Below are 15,091 nucleotides of genomic sequence, written 5' to 3'. Positions count from 1 at the left end.
GCGTCCAGCTATAAAATTTAGCGTGGTAACTCTTCTACTTGGTAATAGACGGCAGTTCTAGCGGTGGCTTTGTTGCCAAATAATAACTGCCAAATAAATTTGATGCGAGTTATACGGCCTTTTTACTGTCACACAATTCTTGTTTCCAAAATTTATTTTCGACATGCGGACTTCGGACCTTTTGCATTCAACGCAGAATGAACAATCAGAACCAGGGGAGTCGGGGATATTTTTTAAATTATTTTATCGATTCAACGCACCGCTTCCGAGTTATACGGCCTTTTTACTGTCATACAATTCTTGTTTCCAAAATTTATTTTCGACATGCGGACTTCGGACTTTTTGCATTCAACGCAGAACGAACAATCAGAACCAGGGGTGTCGGGGAGGTTTTTTTAATTATTATTTCGATTCAACGCGCCGTTTCCGAGTTATAATACCTTTTTTATCATCATGTCATCTCACACTCCTCTTGTTTCAGAAATTTATTTTCAACATATGGATTTCGGACCTTTTGCATTCAACGCAGAAGGAACATACAGAACCCGAGGGGGTGGGGAGATTTTTTCGATTATTTTTTCGATTCAATACACCGTTACCGAGTTATAAACACTTTTTTATTCTATAATGTCACCCACCGTTGTTCTCGATTTTTTTTTCAACATGCGGACTTCTGACGTTTTTCACTCGATCACTAATCAGAACTATGGGCGATTTTTTGATACTTCGAGTCATTTCCGAGGTACAAGCAAATACTGTTTTTTTTTTCTTTCATATATTGTGACACCCCGCTTTGCGTCACCCACCACGAGTGCTCTCCTCAGAACAACCAAGGAGAGATTTGTTTATATTTCCAGTCATTTTCGAGTTAAGAGCAAAAACAGTTTTTTTTTCTCATGCGTTGTGACATCATAGTTCGATGACGAAGGCTAAAAAGGCCACGCGCTCTGCCCCACGCTCCTAGGTGTTCTGAAATGCTGGGGAAGCCCCAGAGACTCCTAAAGACAGCAGAGAGAGACAGAGACAAAGCCCTCTGTGGGGACAAAGTCACTCTATCTATCGCACACTATAACTCTATCTCTCTTGCACACAATCGGACAAAAATGACAGAAACGAACTTTCCTTTAAAAATACATGGGATTTATCCTTATCAGAATAACCCATTTTAGTTTAAAAAAAATAAAAGGGGTTATTCTGATTATGAAAAATAAAACAGAATTAAACTGTATTATTCAAATAACAATAATGTGCAAAAGTTCTTCAGGAATATCGGCAAGTTTATTTTTGAGGACGAATCCCGTCAACGCGTTTTTTTCGAACAAAAACTCGTTAATATCTCGAAAACGGTAGATTTTAGAGAAAAGTTGCATAGGAACTTTTTTGTTCAGGGTACCCCAAAAAGCCTAAAAGTTTATTACGAGCGAAAAACTCGAAAATTACGAATTTGTTTAAAAAAAATGTTTAAACAATTTTTGATCATTAGTAACGTCTGGCAACATGCGGATATGTTTCAAGAGTCATTTTTTTAGTAAGATTATGAAAAAAAAATCGAATGAGAATCATGTTCCTAGCGGGAGCGACGATACAGCCTGGACTAATAAGAAATGACAAGTTATTGATATTTCCCATTATTTCAAGCAAATCCTTTTTTTAGTAAAATTATTCCGAACCAAGATGGATATCAAGAATAATACTTAATACGTATGCATATGTGACAACACTAAAGCCAACTAATCTAATATAATAAAGGCGTAAAAGCCACAGGTGTAATAAAAACTCTTACTGCACATGTCAAGATGATTATAAGTGATATAACATAATTACACTTGTTACACTTTTTGCACAAACTGGAGGACCACAATTTTATAGTAATTTTTTACAGGGCGTTTTTTTCCGCTTAAAAATGTTGAAAATCTTTCATGAAACTGTAGCTCTTATGTACACTTTGTAAAGGTTGCCATATAAATTAGGTCCCGAGTTCCACCTTCCTGAAAAACCCTTCAATCAAGGCAGTACCTCAGGACCTACGATACTTGCGAAACAAAACCGGGAGGAAGCTCACAGGATTAACCCGTAATCCTCGATGATTTACCGCACAAATAATTCCCTACTTCGTCGCTTATCCTCCGTCGCGTATAAATGCATGAAAATGCGGCGAAAATCTTTGAAATATCTTTCACTTTCAAAGCCCCCTCCATGAGTTATGATCACACATGGGCAGTTGGGCACTTATATATTGGACTACATTTTTATGTCTCCCTCTCTGGAAATTCAATCTTACACCTTTGCAGAAGAGACATAAATCTAAGACTCGTGTTTTAATCATAGGGATGTCTTTGGGGCATTCTGTAGGGTAGTTACGGGTACAAATGGACATCGAGAACTATCTGACATCTTCTCTAGGAATGGATTCTGAGTTGATTTATTTGAATGTGTTAAAAATGTAATAGAAAAATGCAAACGTAAGAGGTTGCTACTAATGCACCGTCAATGGATACGATATGCTTAAAATTATACGAAAAATTATTCTTAATCCAAAAGTTTCTACATTACATTTCTAATCGGCGAATATAGAAAATACAGAGTGGAAAGTTTAACTGGAACAAATTCTGTAACTTAATAAATAAAGTTTTGTCGCAAAATTCCTAAAACACGTCAATTTTTATTATCAATGGGGCACATTACAAAGAGGTTTGTTTATTTTTTTAATTATATGGGGGGTTGCAGCAACCCCCAACTTTTTTATATTATTCTTGCAGCAGCATCGTTTTCTCCTGATAAAAAGTGGGTTTTAATAATATCAACTCTTTCTTCATTCTTACACAGGGTGTCCCAGAATAACGTGTACAATGGAAAACCACAGATTCGTGGACTCAAAATAGGCAGATTTGGCCGCTAGATGGTCTCAAAGTTCGTGAAATTTTTTTGAATTTTGTAAATAACTCGATTAAGTATTATTCGATTTGTATTAATTTTGGGGTGTGGACTTTTGCTTTCAATCTACAAATTTTGGCGTTATACAGAGTGATTTTTTAAGTTTATAACTCCTACAAAATTGATGTATGGTGAGAATATTCGTTCATAACTATTTCCTCTTTCGGGCAATAATGACAACAATTTTTTATTTGATGGATGATACAATTTGGAAATTTTTGGGCCTCTTGTAAAATTTTAATTAAATGAGCGGTTTGGGTACAAAACAATATGTTTTAAATGTATACATTATCTTGCCACTCATACTACAATACTTAACAAAGTGCAAGTAGACTCTGATTTTGTAGGTTTACTGTAATCTCAGTTTGATCTTTAAATCATTGTAATATTCACAATGAACATGTGTTTGCTAAAGAAAATCCACATGCTATCAAAGTAAAACATCAGCATGAATTTCGCATCAATGTTTGGGCTGGGATCATTGATAGCATTATTATTGGCTCTGTTTTCTATCCAATAGACTGAATGGGGAAATTTGTTTAGAATTTTCGTAAAAACCTAAGTTATTGAAATATGTACCGTTATTACTTAGAGCTAACACGTGCTTTATGCATGATGGCGCTCCACCACATTTCACGGTTAATGTCCGGCAGTATCTGGACCAAAGATTCTCTCGTCGATGGATTGGTAGAGGGATAATGTATCTGTTAACTGGCCCGTACATTCACCAGATTTAACACCTTGCGACTATAATCTTCGGGTCACTCTGAGAACAACAGTGCATGCTTCCACATCTAACACTGAAGAAGAGTTGTGGAGGCATATCCAAAATACCATAAATGTTTTAAAAAATAGCCCTTAAGAACTGCAAAGGGTGTCATTTAATTTTCTTTGTTGAATTAACCTTTGTTGTAGAAACAATGGTGGTCATTTTGAACAGTTTTTATAATAAGTTGTACTAAATTTAATAACATCCACTTTGTTACTTTTATCTCCAGCATTTTTTATTCTATTTGATTGTTTTTACGAATTATTTCTTATCGTAGTAAACACTCATTAAAAATTGGCAAACTGAAATTACAGTCAACTTACAAAATCAGTGACTACTAGCACTTTGTTAAGACGTAATATGGGTCGCAAGATAACGTAGACATTTAAAAAATATTTATTTGTACCTAAACCGCTCATTTAATCAAAATTCTATAAGAGGCCCAAAGACTTCCAAATGGCATCACCTATTGAATAAAAAATAGTTGTCATTATTGTCCGAAAGAGAAAGAAGTTATGAACGGTTATTGTCCCCATACATCAATTTTGTAGGAGTTGTGAGTTTTAAAAAACACTCTGTATAACACCTATATTTGTAGATTAAAAACAATAGTCCAGATCCCAAAAATAATCAAAATCGATTATTTCAAAAAAATTTCACGAACTTTAAGGCCATATAGCGTCCAAACGAAGCGATTTCGGATATAAATGAATTAGCCTAAATCTGTCTATTTTGAGTCCACGAATCTGTGGTCTTCCGTTGTACACGTTATATACATTTTCATAATATTACATAAAAACTTGAAAACAAAAAAATATACACAAAGAATTTTTATCAGTACCGTCTGGTACAGGGTGATTCACTATATTTTGAGCCCCCCTTTATCTTTTTTGTTTTTAAGAGTTATAAAAAATGTGACATATAAAAGTTGCACGATTTTTTATGAATTTTTCGAAAATATAATAAAATTACTGATAACTCTACTATTTATTTTATTTAAAAAAAGAATTTCAGATTAATATTCTAGGAAGTATGAATACATCTAAAAAATTGATCCACACTTAAATATGCACCCTGTATATGATGCGGTAACTCACCCAACGTTCATCAAACATAGATGTGTCAAATATTTGCAGATCATTTAACCAAAATCTATAGCGTTAAGTTGTATCATACACAGATATGAAATATGAGCACTTGACAAATACCTCCTCAATTATTCTAAACATTTTACACGCGATGTGTATTGTATACTTACCAACTGACTCTGTTACGAATATAGAAAAATTACGAATTCTAGTGCGTATAGTATGTTTCAGTACCATTTGTTCAGCTTTGGCGAATTTTAGCAAGCGAAGACATGCTTTCGTATATATCAATATGCACCATCTACACGACACGGTATTTGCTTGCGTTTGACAAATAAAATGTATTTCGGCAAATCCTTCAATTCTCATCTATTCAGTCTCCACAGTCTATTGTATTGTATTTGTTTACTTTTGGCAAATATTGGGACAGTAACCGCATCATCTAGAACCTTAATATGTAATGTTTGTTGATAACCATTAAATTTAAAAAACAGCCTAAGCAGTGTCAAGTACGTCTACTGTGGATTAATATACAGGGTAGGAAAGTACCGATGGTCTATCTGAAGTTACGTGAGAGCGATAAAGTAAGCCATAGAAATCCATGCGATAGAGAAGGATGGCTATAATGAAGGCGTCTCTTAGTCACCGCCCGTTTCGCCCTTCCACAAATAAGATCCACTTCTTATTTGTGGAAGGGCGAAATGGGCGTTGACTATTAGATTAGATTAGATTAGATTAGATTAGATTAGATTAGATTAGATTAGATTAGATTAGATTAGATTAGATTAGATTAGATTAGATTAGAAAAATATATAATTTTAAAAATTATTTAATTCTTATAAAAGATTAAAAATGTAACGTCTTTTTAATAAAACAAAGTCTAACATCAAAAGGATTATATTTGATTGCTTTGGTCCAACGTCACCTTCAAATATCTAAATAGAAATGTATTCCTCAAAAATCAGGTGCATCGTTAACATCATTGGCATATACTATTTTATTTGATAATTGAATACAGTGCTATCAAGATGCCTCAAGACTGTTTTCGTGTAAAAATAGAACAAATTCGCTTTAAATGTGATTATTGTCAAATGGACCAATATAGATATGTCCATTACTGCACAGAAAATTTGCAAAAATGTATCTTTATATTATCGATAAATCAAAGCGCCGCTTGTCATTAAAATTTATGGGGAATTTTATTTAGAATAAAAGAAGAATGCAATATCTTATAGGAAATTCTTAGACAGTAATTGTAGAATGTTCTCCACACTTTAGTTTTTATATTTCTACAAACACAAATATAGGCTGTATTTATTTAGGTTAAGTAGTTGTTATAAAGCATTTGGAGTGTTCGGTAGCGATGTGATGTAGTAATAAAATAGTATCACATAAGGAGTGTTGGTTAGCCAAATACGCTAACAATACTTTTATTATATTTATTATTTTATATTTTGCAACCAAAATTGCAGAATTTCTGTATAAAACTATTCCTTTTCACTGAATATTCTCTTTATTTCCGCTGCATTTCCATCTCCGATAAAGACGCGATGGAGTTATTCTAAAATTCCCATAAAGCATAGGGTTATATTAACTGCCGCCCCATTAAATTCGCAGGACGCGTCTTGTCATAAAATAACATTTATGCGATCGCGCATTTTACAATAAATAAAATTTTTACGGCCCGAAATAAATCACGGAGGATTACAAATTGCAGTTGTGCATCGCGACTGCACTCTTTCCGCATGTATTCGTGTATCGTATCCGCGTAGCGGTGCTGTTAATGGTTTGTTTTCGAAATTAGGGCCGTTCCAGTTGCTCGGTTCGATTCCGTCGGACAGCGGGAAGTATCGTCTGGAAATAAAAGGCGATTAAATCGTTTTTGTGGTGAAATAGATTACATGGAAAATAAAGGCGATTACGCTCATTTAACTGCACAGCATAAAATTTTAATCGGCATTTTTAGTTCTCGAAACAAGCGAATAAAAAGTGCAAATTTCCCTGACCCGTCTATTTCACGATATTTGTAAAAAATGTTTTACTCATGTGATAATAAATACACACAGACGTTAACAACTTTCAGACACATTGGACGTCGGAAAAACAAGGTTTGTTCCCTAGAAAAATTAAAAAAAAAAATTTCGAATTAATTTGCGTGCTGAACAGAATTTGAAATCCGTTTAGCTCAAATACTCCAAAATTTTGAGTAATTGGTAAAAACTAGTGAAAAATCACCGAAAATCACATTAGTGAGCCCAAAAAAATTCGAAAAATTTGTTTTGAACTTGATCAAGTGGGTTTCTGTGGAGGATGCAGCTAATAGACTTCAGACGCGAATCAGCGTATCAAAATACATAAGAAACACATTTATTTGATCAAGGTTAGAAAAAATTTTTTCGAATTTTTTTGCATTCACGTGAATTTTTGAGAGTTTTAGATATTTTTGCTGATTTTTCACTATTATTTTGCGATTTTTGCATAACCTGGGGGGATGCAGCTTATAAGACTTCAGATTTGGGTTTAGCACATTAAAATACATAAGAAACCCACTTAAACAAGTCCAGAACAATTTTTTTCCAATTTTGTTGGGCTCACTAACGTGATTTTCGGCAATTTTTCACTATTTTTTGCCAATTACTCAAAATTTTGGGAGTGTTTGAGCTAAACGGGCTTCAGATTTGGATCCAGCACGTCAAAATACATAAAGCCTATTGGGTCAAGCAAAGGTACATACCACTTTTTTATTTTGTGTGCCGGTGTTATTGTTGCAATAAAAAAATAATGGAACCTTTTCCGCTTTTAGAAGAAGCTAATAAAGACTTGTATGTGTTCAAAAGAGCCGTAATTAAAAGCATCATACCTACATAGAAAGCTAGGCTTTTCAGTTTGCTTTTATGTTGAAATTTTGCTAGAAAAACTGCACATTGTTTTCTAGTTATAGACAACTAATATTTCGTTTCTCTTCTTGGTTTATTTAAGCAAAATTTGGATTTTATTTCTCTTTGTTCTTTTGAATAAAAATTATATATAATATTTACTTTTGCTGTGTTTAAGATTTAAAGATATACAGAGTGCCTTAGATATAAATACCAAATCAAACTTTAAACCATTAAAACTTCGCTCCAATTTTTGTCCGGTTACTGCACCCAATAAAATAATGCTAACGAGCTGGAAACATATCTAGAAAAACATATTTGTATTTTGCTTAATTATTCCATTTATACAACTTTAGTCCTTTAAGATCTAATATATCATTTTATGAGACAGACAGATAAACTAAAAAGTTAACTTGTTTGCCCTTTTGCTAAACCATTTATTTATTTAAAGGGTTTACTAGATATACATTTTTTGTTCTTATGAATATTTACTTGATTGTGTTCTCATTAGCATACAAAATGTTTTGTATCTAAAAGTGTGCACATCTTCATTTGACGAGATTTAGAATGTGCTAAGTAATATATTTAAAGAAAATTTAAGGAAAGTTAGAATCCAAATAAAAACACAATATACAATGACATACAAACAAAAAATAGATAAATACAAAATCGTGTTAAATATTTTACAGAAGATAAATTTCAAAAAATATAAATATTTAATATTCAACTTGGACAATTTGATAAGCTTAATAATTGTCATAATTAGAGCTGTCGGTTTAGTCGCCGATTTCCCTGTAGTTAATCGAACGATTTTTTTTTACAATTTTAGTTGTCTTTTGATGTATAATTGTGCGTAATTACGTCGAGCGTAGTTAGTGCTAAAAAACAGCAAACTCATACTATACTGACAAAAAACAAAAAACAAATTTACCGGTTAGTTATAAAATTATTAACATATAAAAACTATTCAGGTGGAATACAAAACTTTTTGGAATAGAAAAGAATTTTATGAAAGTAAATAATGAGTTCTAAAAATACCTATTAAAGCTCCTTTCGTTTAAATGTTTAATTTTGTATTTTTTTTAATTACTAAAAAAATAAATAAAGTTAAATTATGTCCTCAAGTCAACATCACAGCTTTATCAGTAGTAAATTTGTCCAACAAAGCGTCACTCAACACGTGTTATTTCAAGTGCATGTGGTCATAGGAAAAGCTGAATAACGAACAATACTTTCTTTTACAAAAAAATATATAAACAATAATGTAATTAAGTATATTTATCACCACGGTAGCGTAGTCGGTCGAGCATGCGGTGGCAAGCATTTCTCGGCCAGATTTCCTATTCTGGTACGGGTTGGATCCCTGGCAATAGGTACCTTTACACTTACGCTCAATCGTGAGCGACTGGAGCGCCCCGTTCCAATCACACGCGAAAGCTTGTTAGTGTAAATGTATATAATCGCGCGGTTCTTAGACGTGTCAAATCCTGCATTACTTCGCCAGTTGTTTTCATGCGGAAATTTCACGTAGGGTAAAGTTTACTTCGATTTTCACGCGGTCTTGTGGAGTTTACTCTTAAAAGGCGATAAGTACTTTTTTTAATTTTTTAATATAAACATAGCTACCTAGGATTCCCATATTTGTAAGCGTTTTTGAATTTTTTTATAGACTATGGCAGATGCACGATATCGGTCAAAACAAACAATTACAAATTTTATTGAGCTATATAAATCCTATCCATCTTTATGGAAGATTAAATCTAAAGAAAAAAAAAGCCACTTTTAATTTCCTTTTTTTGTTTATAATTTGCTCCATTTCAGAACAAACCGTTTATAGAACTGTTGAAATTTTTAACATTCCACGAGCCACGACTATCGCGCGAGAAACTTTTCAATTTACACTAGCCGTGTTATCATGTCACATTTCATCGCGCAGGCAATACCGTGCGATTGGAGCGTGTCAATTTTTAACAACAAAGTTTTAGAACGCGACACTCTGGGTTGCGCGAAAATACGCGCGATTGGAACGGGGCGCTCCAGTCGCTCACGATTGAGCCTAAGTGTAAAGGTACCTAATTTCTATGGATAATGGGTGTTTGTCTGCGTTTTTTCAAGTGCAGCCTTTGGCTTTGGATTTGGAGATTGTCTCATTTCTGTGGTGTGTTTTATGTTTATGTTTTTTTTATATATATGTACTTGTATACTTTTTATATACATGCTTGTATAACGTTTAAAATAAATATTAATAAACAAAATAATAAGTACTAAAGAATACTCAATTTATGTTAGATTTAATCTTACATACTGATTGCATGTAACCTACCATTCAATATAAGTAGTAAATATAATAAAACATTTCATTCCTACTGGAATAAATACAACCCCGAGTGGAAATTACCATGCCGGACCAGCTTGGAAGGAATATTACATGAGCAGGTGTTGAACGCTCGTTCTCTTTAGATTAAGATATTTTATCAACGTCGCGAATAAGTAACAAGAGTACAAACATATCTGATGATTCGATCTACAACGGATCCCATCCAGATTGTGGAACCGATGATACAACGACATAAATCTTATAATCGCTGTTCACTTTATTTTATGTTGATAATCCGCACGCCTTTGGTGCGCGGCCAATTAAGAGACACAATCTACTTCACCGGTGTGAAAACAACAGCCAAAGATAGCTGCCAAATCCTACAAACTTACCTGAACGGTCATAGACGAACGTATCAAGAGGTGCGAGAGATACGAGCACGGCGCATGCGCATAATTTCCTTATCCATTTGGCGATCTCGTTCGTGCTATATAACTAATTAGTTTCATTAAAACGTACATGAAATTTGAAATTAAATTCAAAACAGTATGTCTCCTTTTATAGGTATACTAAATGTATAAATTAGTATTTAGAACAATTAAAATTTGGAGATTTTTATAAAATATGTGTATGTTTGTATATGTTTATTGGTTCAGCAACCTACTATGAAGGTAATCAGTGGATAATAATCAGTAGATTATCCGCTTAAATTATGAGCAACTTGCAATGGGTTCTACATGAAGAAGAACTATCGGAAATTTCAAAGAAACTTCCGTTTTTCCCAAACTACGTTCAGGGACATTTTTTAGTTTAGTGATAAAATTGCTAAGGTACTAAAGCCTATATTATGAGCGACTTGCATTGGACTTCAGTGAGGGAAATCGAAAACTACACTGTGGAGTACTTTTTTTTTCGCTTTGGATGCTATCTCCGGAGTTATCAGAGAATATCCCCTTAAAATTTGAATGACTTGCAATGGGTTCCAGGGGCTGAAATTGAAGAAAAACTATTGGAAATTTCAAAGAAAATTAGGTATTTCCCAAACTACAATCCAGAGCACTTTTTCCTCGGTATGCTAACTTGTGAAATATTAGAGATGTTAAAAAATCTAACCACTGAAATAAAATCATATTACTAAACATTTTCAACAAAATATGGAATGAAAATACGTACCCTGCTGAATGGAAAGAGACTATAGTTGTCCCCATATTAAAAGCAAACAAAAATCCTCTTCTTCCTACGAGTTTCCGTCCAATCAGTTTAACCAGTTGTACAGGGAAGCTGTTCGAAAAAATGGTTAATAATCGGTTGATGTGAATCCTGGAAAAAGAAAATATTTTAGTACCATACCACGTTGGATCATCTTGCTGCGATAGAGAATTCTATTCAAGATGCTTTCAGGAAAATAGAGCTTGTGTTGCTGTCTTTTTTTATATAAAGGTGTTTATGATACCACCTGGCGATATGGTGTTTTACAAAAAATGTATAAGTGACAGAAAATTTTGTGTTAGAATCGGAAATACTCCTTCTGAGATACACTCTAGAAAATGGAACCCCCCAGGGATCAACTCTCAGCTGTTCTCTGTTCGGCCTTGCTATAAACGAAATTGCTGAAAACATTCATAATTCAATATCGCGATATCTCTATGTTGATGATCTTTCGATTATGTTCTGGGATAAATCACCCGAAAACTACAACCAGTAATAAATTCAATCATTAAGAATTATAGATATAGGCTTCACGTTTGCCAAAGAACAAATGCACTCATACATTTTTGCCAGCAGCAGAAAACCACATTATGATCCAATGCTGTTCGCAGGTGATATTGTGTGTAAACTCTGTGAAGTTTCTGGACCTCATCTTCGATAAGGCACTAACATGGTCCGAGCATATATTAATTATGCTCGATTACGATTGATAAATGCCGTAAGTTGTTAAATATAATTAGCTCATTCAAAACCTTAGCTCATTCAAAATGGGGTGCGAATCCTGTATGCTTGATAAGAATTTACATTATCGATTACTATTGTGCGGTTTATTCGTCTGTTTGCAAAAGTTTATTACGTAAACTAGATATCACGCAGGAATTAGATAATGCATATGGTGCTTTTCCCACTACCTGAAGTCCAATTCAGAAGTTATATGAAGAATCAGGTATACCATCATTAACAGTTAGGCAGCAGACTAATGAGTTCCTACATAAGAAATGTGTTATCTCAAGTCAACCACCCAAATCTCAATTTTCTATTTCCACTAGATAACACGTTTCCTAGTAGACCTACTATTACGAGGCCGTTGGGAGTTCGGTTCAAAGAATTCCTGGAAAGCATCGGGGTTTTTGAACTCCCTAATGTGTTGCCGGAGGGTCCCGGCAAAATCTCACTACGGAATGCGAAAGGAGCTACTGTAAGGCTTCAACAAAACATCCACTCCGTGTTCCTTCAAAACTAAACTAAACTAGAAACTAAAAGTTATGAAAAAACTAAACTGAAGGAGCCAATGACCTTAGCAGTCGACGCTCCAAAAAAAATAGAATAACAATAATAATCACGATAACAATCAGAATGACAAAGACAATGAACAATGGACAAGGATAATGTACAAGGGCACTGGACAAGGACAGTGGACAAGGACAATGGACAAGGTCAATGCACAAGGACAATGGACATGGACAAGGACAATGAACAAGAGCAATGGACAAGGAAAAGGACAATGGGCATGGATAAGGACAGTGGACAAGGACAATGGACAAGGACAAGGGACAAGGACAATGAACAAGGATAATGGACAAGGACACTGGACGAGGTCACTGGACAACGACACCGGACAAGGACAATGGACAAGGACAAAGGACATGGACAAGTACAATGGACAAGGACAATGGACAATCTACAAGGACAATGGACAAGGACAATGAACAAGAACAATGGACAAGGGCAATAGACAAGGGCAATGGACAATGGGCAAGGACAATGGGTAAGGCCAATGATCAAGGACAATGGACAAGGACAATGGCCAATGGACAATGGACAAGGAAATGGACAAGGAAATGGACAAGGACAATGGACAAGGACAATGGAAAAGATTTGTTAGGAATGCTCCTTTCGAAAAGCGAATGGGAAAGGCAGGTTAAAAAAATATAAAAATCAATTTTAAATAAAATATAAGTTTGTTTACCCAAAATAGTATGTGTTTTGACAGAAGTCAACCAATGGGAGTGAAGGAGACATTCGAAATTGAAATAGTACTTAAAATAAAATTAAATTTAGAATATGACAGATAAAACAATAAAACAAAATTTTAATAAAAAATCATGTACTAAATTATATTCAAAATTTAAACTTGTGATTGGTAAATATTGTGTATTACTAGAATTAATGTGATGATAAACATAGTGGGATAGGAAAAAGAAGTGTTGGGTTACCACAAGACAGAAAAAAAAGTCAACGAGAATAAGAAAGTAGAATTTTATGAAATTTAGAAGAAAAAGTCATTGTCGAAATATAGTCAAGAGTAAAGTATTAAGAAAAAAAACCTACCTATAGCAGAGAATGCATGAAAATAATTAGCTATACCATTTGATCGATTTTCCCGGAATAGAGAAGCACAAGTCTTAACTAACGAAAACACAAAATACCATCCTGATATAGAAAATAAACCAAGCTTGTGGAAAAACCAAAATCACACGATTTGCCATTGAGAATAGGAGGTATAGAACAGCAGAAAAGAAATACAGTACATGGAAACATATGACAGAGTCCAAGCAGGGAACATTGAAACGAATAGGGGGTGCATAGTGGAACGCAAAGTGTATCAGAAACAAATAGAATACGAAGCTTTGTGCCTAGGACAGATTACATACAAACTTGTACAAAACTAGAAATAAACATACCTGTATTTAATTTAGTACGGAATATCCGTCATTTCAATATTGTTACTTATTTTAGTATTTAGCATAAGAATTGGCGTAAGATATAGTAGGGTAGAATAAGGTTTACTTCTGATCGCAGAAGTGTAATAATAAATTTAACGAATAAAACATATTGTCAGCTAGTCACATAAAATATCTTTTATTTTCTTTAAACTACAGTAGATGATAAATTAAAATTAAATTGAAATCATTCTCCTCTGATGAATACAGTAATTTTGGTTAAGTTAAATTTAAATACAAGTGCTTTTTTAATATCAATTGCCCTGTCATTGATTAATATAAAATTTTCAATATTAAACAGCCTTTCTCAGAACCTCACCTTGAGGTAAGATTGTTCATGGTTAAAAATTTCATACTGTTTAAAAAAAAGTTGAACGAAGACTTTCTTTAGAATTTAGCATACCAGATTTGAATTAAATTATAAATATTATATGCTCACATGAGCTGGCGCCCAAATAAGAAGAAAGAAGTTTGTTGAGAAGAAGACGAAGAAGAGCTTAAGCAAATAAAGGGAAGACGAACTCAGAACTTGCAAACATATTACAGTATTTGAAGTATTACAGATTTGCTTTTAAAGTAACTATAGTTTCTTTTGCGAATTTCGAATTAGCGGATTCAATATGGCGCCTATAACGCCCAAAGGCCAGTAAAATTCACTAAAAATCAGTACTAAATATCACGCAGCAATTAAATTTACCCAAAAAAGCCTTATCAGATGTTTACGTGGATTCTGAGTAATATTCTAGAGCAAATGGTGGATACAACATAGCGTCCGTAAGGGTACAAAATCGTAGACAGTATTAAGAAGTCGATACGAACGATCTCAGAATCATTCATTTTAACTTGAAAAAACTCACTGGGGGCCCCTTTAGATCCATCGTCTGATTTTCCAGAGTAAATAGCGGATCCAATATGGCGCCCATAATAGGCATACATTTTTCAGTTCAAAGGAAATCCATGCGAGGGTTGAATTTACCTAAACAAGGCTTAAGGATCCTCGAGGCTGCTGTATATTGTTGAATCTTGTTTATCAATACAAAAACGGCGGATCCAATATGCTGTTTTTCAAGCTTAAATAAGAATTAATTTAAAAATTTATATTTGATTAGATCATTATAAAAATTTTCCAAAAACAAACAGAATTTTTCGCGTGACTAATTCATTTTTTTATGTTG

Source organism: Anoplophora glabripennis, unplaced genomic scaffold, assembly GCF_000390285.2.
Source record: "Anoplophora glabripennis isolate ALB-LARVAE unplaced genomic scaffold, Agla_2.0 scaffold444, whole genome shotgun sequence".
Lineage (NCBI taxonomy): Eukaryota > Metazoa > Arthropoda > Insecta > Coleoptera > Cerambycidae > Anoplophora > Anoplophora glabripennis.
This window is presented reverse-complemented; position numbering follows the sequence as displayed.